Here is an 11,376-nt window from a genome sequence, read left to right on the forward strand (position 1 = left end):
TTTGAACCGGCATACTCTGAGGAACTGTTTTCTGGACCCTTCCCACAGTCACAAACCACTTGTCCGGTTGCTGCTGAGCAATTTTCCGATGCCCAGGTTTTCCACCAGTCGCAGTCTGTGGGTGATGATGACATTATTGACGTAGTGGAAGAAGTGTGTAAAGAGGTGTCGGACGATGAGGAGACACGGTTGTCAGACAGTGGTGAAGTTGTTGTCAGGGCAGGAAGTCCGAGGGGGGAGCAGACTGAGGGATCGGAGGATGATGAGGTGACAGACCCAAGCTGGGTTGATAGGCCGGGTGAACACAGTGCTTCTGAGACGGAGGCGAGTCCTATAGCAGAACAGGTTGGAAGAGGCAGTGGTGGGGCCAGACGGAGAGGCAGGGCCAGAGCTGGTGCATCAGCGCCAAATGTTGCCCGTAGTCAAGCTCCCGTGGCGAGGGCTAGATTTTCAGAAGTCTAGAGGTTCTTTAAAGAAACACCGGATGACCGACGGACTGTGGTGTGCAACCTTTGCCAAACCAGGATCAGCAGGGGTTCCACCACTACTAGCTTAACTACCACCAGTATGCGCAGGCATATGAATGCTAAACACCCCACTCAATGGCACCAAGCCCGTTCACCTCCGGCCGGGCACACCACTGCTCCTTCCCCTGTGTCATCTGCTAGTCAGCCCCCTGCCCAGGACCACGGCCCAAACACCTCCCGTGCAAAAACCTCATCTTCGCCTCCACGATCCTCCACAGCATCCACCAGCGTTCAGCTCTCCATACCCCAGACGCTGGAGCGCAAAAGGTAGTATAGCGCAACCCACCCACACGCCCAAACCCTCAACGTCCACATCTCCAAGTTGCTTAGCCTGGAGATGCTGCCCTATAGGCTGGTAGAGACCGAGGCCTTTCGAAACCTCATGGCGGCGGCCGCCCCTCGGTATTCGGTCCCCAGCCGCCACTACTTTTCCCGATGTGCCATCCCAGCCCTGCACAAGCACGTGTCAGAGAACATCATCCGTGCCCTGACCAACGCCGTTTCTGACAAGGTCCACCTCACCACGGACACGTGGACGAGTGCTGCCGGGCAGAGCCACTATATATCGCTGACTAACTTGGTGGAGGCTGGGACCGAGGCTGGGACCGAGTCTGACCCTGGGGCTGGTCATATACTGCCGACGCTGAGGATTGCGGGGCCTACCTCGGTCCAGGTCTCAAAGGCCTACTATGCCTCCTCCTCCTCCCACCCCTCCTCCACCTCCTCCTCCGAATGACCATCCGTGGGCATGGCGCCATCAGTCGGTAGCTCTAGGCACAGCAGCAGTGCCGTCGCTAAGCGACAGCAGGCGGTGCTCAAACTGCTGAGCCTAGGCGATTAAAGGCACACCGCCCAAGAGCTATTACAGGACATCATGGCGCAGACTGATCTGTGGCTGGCACCGCTGAACCTGAAGCCAGGCATGGTTGTGTGTGACAACGGCCGTAACCTGGTGGCGGCTCTGCAACTCGGCAGACTGACACATGTGCCATGCCTGGCCCATGTGTTAAATCTCATAGTTCAGCGTTTCCTCAAGACATACCCCAATCTGTCTGATTTGCTCACGAAGGTGCGCCGCATCTGTGCGCATTTCAGGAAGTCCAGCCCAGATGCTGCCACTCTCAGGGCAGCGCAGCGCCGCCTCCAACTGCCCGCTCACCGACTGTTGTGCGACGTGCCCACGAGGTGGAATTCAACATTAACCATGTTATCCAGAGTTTACCAGCAGCGCAGAGCGATTGTAGACTGCCAGATGTCAACTTCCACCAGAACTCGTAGTCAGGTCAGTCAGCTTCCTCAAGTCTACAATGAGGAGTGGACGTGGATGTCTGATATCTGTCAGGTGCTGAGTAACTTTGAGGAGTCAACACAGATGGTCAGTGGCGATGCCGCCATCATCAGCCTCACCATCCCGCTGCTTGGCCTGTTGAAAAACTCTCTGGTCAGCATGAAGTCGGAAGCTTTGCGCTCGTCACAAGAGACAGGGGAAGAAGATTCCCTTGTTGATAGCCAAAGCACCCTTAGGTCTGTTTCTCAGCGCATATCGGAGGAGGTGGAGGAGGATGAGGAGGAAGAGGAGGAGAATGTTGGCGAGACAGAAGAGGGGACCATTGTTCAGTCCTTCACTGTTCAGCGTGTATGGGCAGAAGAAGAGGAGTTGGAGGAGGAGGAAATGGGCAGTCAGGCCAGTAAGGGGAGTGAATTTTTGCGCGTTGGGACTCTGGCGCATATGGCAGATTTCATGCTAGGCTGCCTATCCCGTGACCCTCGCGTTCAAAGAATTTATTCCAGCACCGATTACTGGGTATTCACTCTCCTGGACCCACGGTACAAGCAAAATCTTTCCACTCTCATCCCTGGAGAGGAAAGGAGTGTGAGAATGCATGAATACCAGCAGGCCCTGGTGCACAAGCTGAAACAGTATTTCCCTTCTGACAGCGCTAGCGGCAGAGGGCGTACTTCTGCGGGACAAGTAGCGAGGGAGAGTAGGCGAGCAGGCAGCTTGTCCAGCACTGGTAGGGGTACGCTTTACAAGGCCTTTGCCAGTTTTATGTCACCCCAGCAAGACACTGTCACCTGTCCCCAGTCTCGGCAGAGTAGGGCTGATCTTTACAGAAAGATGGTGAGGGAGTACGTAGCTGACCATACCATCGTCCTAAATGATCACACAGCTCACTACAACTACTGGGTTTCAAAGCTGGACATGTGGCATGAACTGGCGCTGTACGCCTTGGAGGTTCTTTCCTGCTCTGCCGCTAGCGTGTTGTCCGAGCGGGTTTTCAGTGCAGCTGGTGGCATCAACATCGATAAACGTACACGCCTGTCAACTGACAGCGCTGACAGGATGACGCTTATCAAGATGAATAACGCCTGGATTTCTCAGGATTTTCAATCTCCACCAGGTGAAAGAAGCTCAACCTGAATAATGTATGCACTCCTCCTCCTCATTGTCCTCCTTCTCCTCCTCTTTGTACACTAAAGCATAGGAAACTGGCTATTTTTTGCCAGGGCCAACTGGCTCTAGCTATAGTACTCTATGTATTTAATTTTTCTGGAGGGCCACCTACCCGGTCCTCTGTTTTAAGCAATTTTTGGGAGTGCCACATACAGGCACTAAATCTATTTAATTTTTCTGGAGGACCACCTACCTGCTCCTCTGGTTTGAAAACTTTTTTGGACTGCCACATACAGGCACTATCCAAATTAAATTGTCTCCATAGCAGCCTCCACATGTCGGCTTTTTAGCTAGCTCCACACGTTTTCTCCATTGCTACCTCCACACGTCATCGCCATAGCTGCCTCCAAAAGTCGTCCATATAGCTGCCTCCATACATGGTCTCTTTATCAAACGAACTGTGTCAGGCAGAATTTTGGGTTGTTTTCATGGCTTCCACATCAAACTTGTTAACTTTGTCGCCACCCTGCCGTGTAATCCACAAAATATACAGGCAAACTTTTATCATTTACCAATATTATTTCAGCGCTTCTTGCGCATCTGTTTACATTCCCCTCACCCGCAATATCCTAAACTTATAAGAACGCTACTACATTTGATCTTATACAAAAGGTTCTTAGAAGTGCTGTTTGGGGAGTAGCCTAGAGACAGGGGCTTGGATTGGTGAAAGCTCGCCTGGCAGCAGAGCGCCAGCTCCATCTCAAGATCCAACTAACATAGTTTTAACTGCAGCACCTTTAATCTACTACTAGTTCACTGCCTCCATACATCGTCCCCTTATCAAACGAGCTGTGTCAGGCAGAATTTTCAGGTGTTTCACCAGATACATAGTGGAACGCGGTCCATCTGTCGCCGCCATGCTGGAGACCTGAAGTTGCAATCATAGCAGTGCAATATGGATGCCCCATACTGTCGCTCTTAATCATGGAACCATTTCCGTAAAATCAATTAAAAATAGAACCACTATGCTATTCCATTATTCCTAGGTGAAATATTCAAACGACCCGGCCTGCTTTGAAAATTATAATTTTTTCAAAGTAAACGCTTCTGGCCCCCAGGCCCATTTTGGGTGGGGAGGAACCGAGAGACAGGGGCTTGGACAGGCGAAAGCTCGCCTGGCAGTGGACCGCCAGCTCCATCCCAAGATTAGGCAGCCTCAGAGGCATCCATGCATGCTGCCCCTGCTGTTTCCTGTCCATTTTGCCTCCACGATCCTCCACAGCGTCCACCAATGTCTCATTTCAACTCTCTATACCCCAGATGCTGGAGCACGAGAGCACATCATCCCCTTATCAAATGAGCTGTGTCAGGCAGAATTTTCAGGTGTTTCACCAGATACATAGTGGAACTCGGCCCATCTGTCGCCGCCATGCTGGAGACCTGAAGTTGCAATCATAGCAGTGCAATATGAATGCCCCATACTGGCGCTCTTAATCATGGAAGTCGTCTCCATGGCTGCCTCCACATGTCGTCCCCTTATCAAAAGAGCTGTGTCAGGCTCATTTTTCGGGTGTTTCACCAGATACATTATGGAACTTGGTCACTATGTCGCCACCATGCTGTGTTATCGACTAAATATACCGTCAACCTTTTGTTCACATAGGAAATCATTTCTGCGCTTCCACCTCCTTTGGTGAAGCCTGAGTCCATTTAGGGTATGTCACCATGACACTCTCTAGCCTGCCGCTGCTGCCGCTGCCTCTGCATGCCGTCCCCTATAGTGTCGGGGTCAATTATTGCATGTTTTAGATGCTATCTAGCCTCATTCGGTCACTCTGTCATGGCCATGCTGTTGCCCATAATTTTTGCATAATGGTGCGATTAAGCAGCCTCAGAGGCATCCATGCATGCTGCCCCTGCTGTTTCCTGTCCATTTCCGTGGTGTTTCCATCCTTTTCTGAGGTTCCCAGGTGTTTGGCCAAGCTTCCCTGTGCAGAGCCTTGGTCCCCTTGAAAAATGTTAGAGTCTCCCATTGACTTCAATGGGGCTCGTTATTCGAGACGAGCACTCGAGCATCGGATAAAGTTCGTCTCGAATAACGAGTACCCGAGCATTTTAGTGCTCGCTCATCTCTAATGTGTACCCATTGGGCTCCTAAGCCAATGTGAGTTTACCAAATGTTTGCACACTGTCAATTTATGCCAGTAGTTTGCACTAACCTTTTTATAGGCTTTGCAGATTGTAGTGTAGCTGTGTCGGACCGTCTATATATAAAAACCTAACCGCTATCTTATCCCTCAAACCAAGGTTTGCCCGTGGGGGTAGTCCGTAAACTGCGGGTCCTTAGGGGACTGGGGGTGTTACAGAGATAGCACCTGGATGCCACTCATACAAGGGTAAGAATGTCAGTCGGCAGGTACTTATACATTTGTATAATGTTTAATTGTGTCACATATGCCAATGTAATGCATATACACACACTATATATTTGTCGCCAGGGAAGAAGTGTTTACATAACAAATATACAGGCCTTGGTGCAAGGAGTGGATTACAGTACATGACACCACACCTTTCCTACTGTACAGTTCGGTTTAATGGCGTTAGCGACCAACTGTCATACTTCGCATTTACATGTCTTTGTCTTAGTCCGACACCAACCCAGGTGCCTGTCTCCAGGACCATGGGCGGTTTGTCCCTACAGATCATGTAGCCTGCACTTCACAGAAGTGCCCTTATCTACCTCTGCGCCCTAAACCATCTGTAGTCGAGCTGAGGTCGGCTCTTTCAATTGCCCCGGGGGTATGCAACACCCTCGCCGATGCAAGGCAGAGGGGTGGTTGCGAATACGTCCCACCATGTAGCTTACAGCCTGTGTTGGGTCTAGTCAGCCCCACAGCATGTCACTACATCACACTACATAATCCTTATAGGACACAGGGGAACATTGCAGTGGTAGATCCTGCCGGGTAAGGCAGGAGTTAAGTGTTTTGTGTGATGTCATATGTGTCATTCAATCACATGTATTACACTCTGTTTTCTGTAAGCTGAGATGTAATTGGAGGAGCAGCCACCACCTGACCATTGGGGAGTAACTAAAACCCTGGCCAGGAATGTTCTAGAGTAGTTCCAGTCAGACCAGGAGGTCTGCAGGACACTTGTAGAAAGCAGTCAGACCTAGGAGTCTGCAGAAGCAAACTGGAATAACTCCAGTCTAAACTCTATACAGCTAGCATACCAGACCAGAGCAGGAAGAGCCTAGCCCCTGCCTGAAGAGTGGAGCTAATAGCTAAGAGTTAGTGAGGAAAGGGGTATCATCCTACCTTTAAGGGTGATACCTGAAACAACCAAGGACAAGCTGAAGCATCCTTCCAGGACACAGCTACCTCCCAGCCTGCCCTCTGCATCCAGGCTGGCGCTCTACATCCTGTGGCTCCATCCAACTGCATCTCAGCAATCCACTACTCTGTTAAAGAGAACCCGTCATGCAAAATAACCCCCTAAATTAAATATATTTTCATAAACTGCCATTAGAGAGCATTGCTTCTATCCCTTCATTGTCCCTCTACATGCCTGTAAACCTAAGCAATGAGGTCCTAAAGCTGTATGCAAATGACCTGTGAAATGTCCAATGAAGCATTAGCATATTCAAGCTGTCCACTCTATTCATGAGTGGGAGGCACAGCCACACCCCCAGTGCTTGACTGACAGCCTGTATAATGATGTGAGGCTGTATAATTATGTGCTTCCTGGTGCTGGTGGCCACGCCCCCTGCAGCCTGTGTGTGTGTATAGGAGAGATACAGCAGCCCCATGCAGCCATGTTACAGCAGAACATGTCAGATTCATGTGTAGCTCATGTCTGTGTCTCTCACACGTGTATTAGGAGGATGCAGCATGTCAGCAGATGCAGCACTCACACTAGCCATGCTTTACTATACATTACACACAGACATGAGCAGGGGAAGGAGAGGGGAGGGTGAACAGGGGTGACATCACTGCCTCTGACCATGTGACCAGCCTCATTTACATGATAAAGAATAGATGATTTTACAATGAATAATGTATGAAATAACTAGATAAAGCCTGGGATGGGATCCTTGTGAGCTGCTCCAACAGGTAGTAGTGACAGGACAAGTGACACAGACCTGATGACAGGTGTCCTTTAAAGGCACGTTGCTGCGGTTCCTGTCGGTTCCAATAAAGAACTGTAAGTTGTTTTTGTTCAACCTCTGCCTCCGTCTGGTCCCTGCTACTACAACTACTATCATCACATCACACAGAGATTTATACTCTAGACACCAAAGGGTTGCCCCAGGGAGAACCGCTATAGAAGCCTCTCCCTCATCATTTCTTGCCAACACCACCCTGCTGGAGACCTGCCAGGCTGTAGGACAGCCCTCCGGTTCCCCATACCAAGCACGTGACACTAGCGTGCGTAGGCCGCAACCGCCAGCCACTCAGGTACTGCGGGCCCCGGCTGACTCCATGCCCCGAGAAAAGGCTAGGCCCCGGTGGGGGATGTTGCACAACTTTTATTGCACATACAGTAAAATGCATGTGGGTTTTGCTCCCCAAATATCTAATATTAAAATACACACTTCCAGAGATTGGGGGGGTCCACTCTTCGTTTAAATTACCTCCTATATCGGTGACTATTACCTGCTTGCCAATATTGCTTCAATGTGATGGTCTATGTGATAATCCTAGACTTTTATTTGGGTACCTATATCTTTGGACTGATATATTGAAAGGCTGACTGTTTTCGTTCACTTTAGCTTTCACCAAATTTAGGATACATTTATCCCTGCAGTTACTGTATGTGTCCCCTCTCTAGCATGTCAATGAAGCTAGATCACATTTAGCTCACACATGTGATTCATACACAGGCTCTTACACATCAGCACCAATTCACATCTAACAGGTTTCACCCTGTCTTTTTTTTTTATAAATCAGGACGCATCATTGGTAAGTATCATAAGCCAGTGTTAGCTAGGGTGCCTACAATCACGCCTATAGATGTTTACTTAGTTTCAACACCATTGCCCTATTGAGCTAGTTTGACTAAATTATTGGCATTCTGTCTCTAACTCACTGACTAGCTGACATGTCTGACTCCTCTGGCTCAAGGCGCAAGGCTTGAAAGCGCCTTTTAACTATTTAACTTTTTAGACCCACCCATTTGTTGGGGGGGAGGGGGGGTTAGCATACAAACTCCCAATCATCATTCGTTCCAGTCTGGGACCACTCCCAACACGTCATGATTGGAGTAATAGTAACAGTAAGATTGCCGCATACTGAAGAATATGATGTACGAATGCTAATATAGAAGATAATTCAGACAAAGAGTGGATCCCAAAACTCTGGAGGCCTGTATTTTAATATTAGACATTTAGGGAATATACCCACATACATTTTACTATATGTAGAATAAAAGTTATATTTAAAATATTCCGATAAGAAGCAGTATCTACAAAGTATAAGTTTGGATTATAAACCAGTTTCATCATTGTTAAATTATTTCCACTCTGCCCTGAAGACCAGCATCCTGGAGTCCAAGAACACCGGCTCAAGGGAAATACGCTCAACTCCAATAGTTACGGTACAAAAATATTTTAAATTCTTTATTGTAATCCTTTGGAATATCATACAAAAGATAAAAACATGGGCACAGATGGCAGAGAGTCAAAAAATATAAGCCTACGCGTTTCGGATGAAGGCTACATGAAGGCTGAATGCAGCCATGAATAAGGATGTAGCCTTCATCCGAAACGCGTAGGCTTATATTTTTTGACTCTCTACCATCTGTGCCCATGTTTTTATCTTTTGTATGATATTCCAAAGGATTACAATAAAGAATTTAAAATATTTTTGTACCGCAACTATTGGAGTTGAGCGTATTTCCCTTGAGCCGGTGTTCTTGGACTTGCATTGATTGCTCCACGGAAGCTGGAGGTAGCCGAGCCCGGGATCGCTTTTCCTTTTGTCGACCACGTCCCAGGTGAGCTGACCATACCTCGTGTATACTGTTTGGAGCATCCTGGAGTCACCTCTTCACTGTAGAGGTTGACACTGGCATTTTGCGGGTGCTATTTAATGAAGCTGCCAGTTAAAGACATGTGAGGAGTCAGTCTCTCATACTAATGTACTTGTCTTGTTGCTTAGTTGTGTAGCTGGGCCTCCCACTTATCTTTGTGTTTTCCTCTGAAGGAGGTAGTACACACCATTTTAGAAAATCTTCAGTTTCTTGGCAATTTGTCGCAGTGAATGGCCTTCATTTCTAAGAACAAGAATAGACTGTTGAGTTTCACATGAAAGTTCTTCTTTTCTGGCCATTGTGAGAGTTACATAGAACAAACAAATATGATGCTCCAGAGTCTCTACCAGCTCAAAGAATGGTCGGTTTTATATCTTCTCTAATTAGCCAAACTATTTTCAGCTGTGCTAACGTGCTTGAACAAGGACTTTTAAGGGTTTTTCTTATCCATTAGCCTTCTTACACAATTAGCAGACACAATGTTCTATTAACCCCTTCCCGACATTTGACGTAATAGTACTGCATCGCGGGAGGTGCGTTCCCGCAAAATGCAGTACTATTACGTCAAGCTTCTGGCCCCGGCTCCTGAACGGAGCCGGGGCCAGAAGCTGCGGGTGTCGGCTATATGTTATAGCTGACACCCGCCTCTAACACCCGCGATCGGAGATTTCTCCAATCGGACCCCCCCGCGGCGCTTACCGGGGGGGTCCGCTCCTCCGATCGCAGCCCCGGGACTGCCGGTGCCCGGGGCTGCGCGATCCTCCTCTCGGTGCCGGGTCCGTGCCTCCTGGCAGGACCCGGCTGTAAGACACTGGGCATGCGCAGCATGCTCAGTGTCTTACATTACACAGTGCAATACATCTGTATTGCACTGTGTAACCTGTAAAAAAGCTTGAACAAGTGATCAGAAGATCACTTGTTCAAGCTTAGATGTCATTAACTGTAAAAAAAGGAAAAATAAATAAATAAAGGTTTTTTACAGTAAAAATAAATAATAAAAGAAAGTGAAAGTCCCCCCAAACACCACATTTCCCTTTACACAAGTAATAAAGTATAAAAAACACTAAATCACAAAAAAAAACCACTTATTTGGTATCGCCGCGTCCGTAACAATCTGTACAATAAATCCTAATCATAATTGGACCCGCTCGGTGAACGTGGTAAAAAAAAAAAACCAAAAACTTGCCAAAAATTAAAACTTTTTATCAAATTGCTTTACAAAAAATGTTCTAAAAAGTGATCCGAAAAAGTTACAAGCACCAAAATGATACCGATAAAAAGAGCAACTTGTCACGCAAAAAATAAGCTTACAACCAGCTCCGTAAACCAAAAAATACTATAATTATGCCACTATAAAAATGGCAATACTAAAACAAATGCAATTTTTTCTATTCTAGTTTTCCTTCAATAAAATTGGACAAATAAAAATAAAACTATATAAATGAGGTATCACCGTAATCGTAGTGATCCGTAGAATAAAGATAATATATTATTGTTATGCTACAGTGAACAACCCCCCCAAAAAATGCTAAAAATCCAAAACAAGAATTGATGATTTTATTTTCCTCCACACGTAAAATGTTAATAAAATTTCTTCAATAAGCTAAAAACCCACTAAAATTAAGGTTTTTTTTACAGTGCATCTCGTCTCGCAAAAAATAAGACCTTATTTGTCTAAATTGCTTAAAAAATAAATAAAGATTGTATAGCCTATTCCCAACGAGCGTTGTTATAGAACGGTGCGGCGGGTAGTGACTTTCCAACACCGGTCAGGGTAAGACGGCGGCTGTTCACTGATCGGGGTAAGACGGCGGCTGTTCCTGACAGCCATCCATCCTGCCCCATGGACCAGAAGGGTTACGTCCCCCCCCCACACCCCCAGTTCATGATCGCTGCTACTGGCTCATCAATTCAGACGAGCCGATAGCAGCGAATTTACTTATGACGTCAGTAATACCGGTCACCATGTCTATAGACACGGTGATCGGGGCAGGGTGGCGGCTGTTCCTGACAGCCACCAATTTTGCCTTGCGGTCCAGAGGGGTTTTGTTGCCCCCCTCTGTCCATGTTTGCCGCTATTTGCTGGTCGATATGGTCCAGCCAAAAGCAGCAATATTCTTCACAATGCGCATCGCTAGGGTGAATAAGAGCAACACTTGGCGATAATTTCCCTACGAAAAACCAAGATATGGTACAAAAGCGCTGGCCATGCACATTGTACAGATTACGCTGTACAACTCTTACGACCTGTTCCAATGTGCACGTCCTGCCGTATCATTTCTCTGTTTTCAAGAGGAAGATATTAGGAAACTAATATTGGGACAAGAAGGACGGGGCCCCAGTACCTCTGGTTTAGATGTTCCTGTGTTTTGCCAGGACAGCATTTTCCCGGTGAATTCTGCTGCTTCTAATGGTAGGACT

This window comes from Engystomops pustulosus, chromosome 3, assembly GCF_040894005.1.
Source record: "Engystomops pustulosus chromosome 3, aEngPut4.maternal, whole genome shotgun sequence".
NCBI lineage: Eukaryota > Metazoa > Chordata > Amphibia > Anura > Leptodactylidae > Engystomops > Engystomops pustulosus.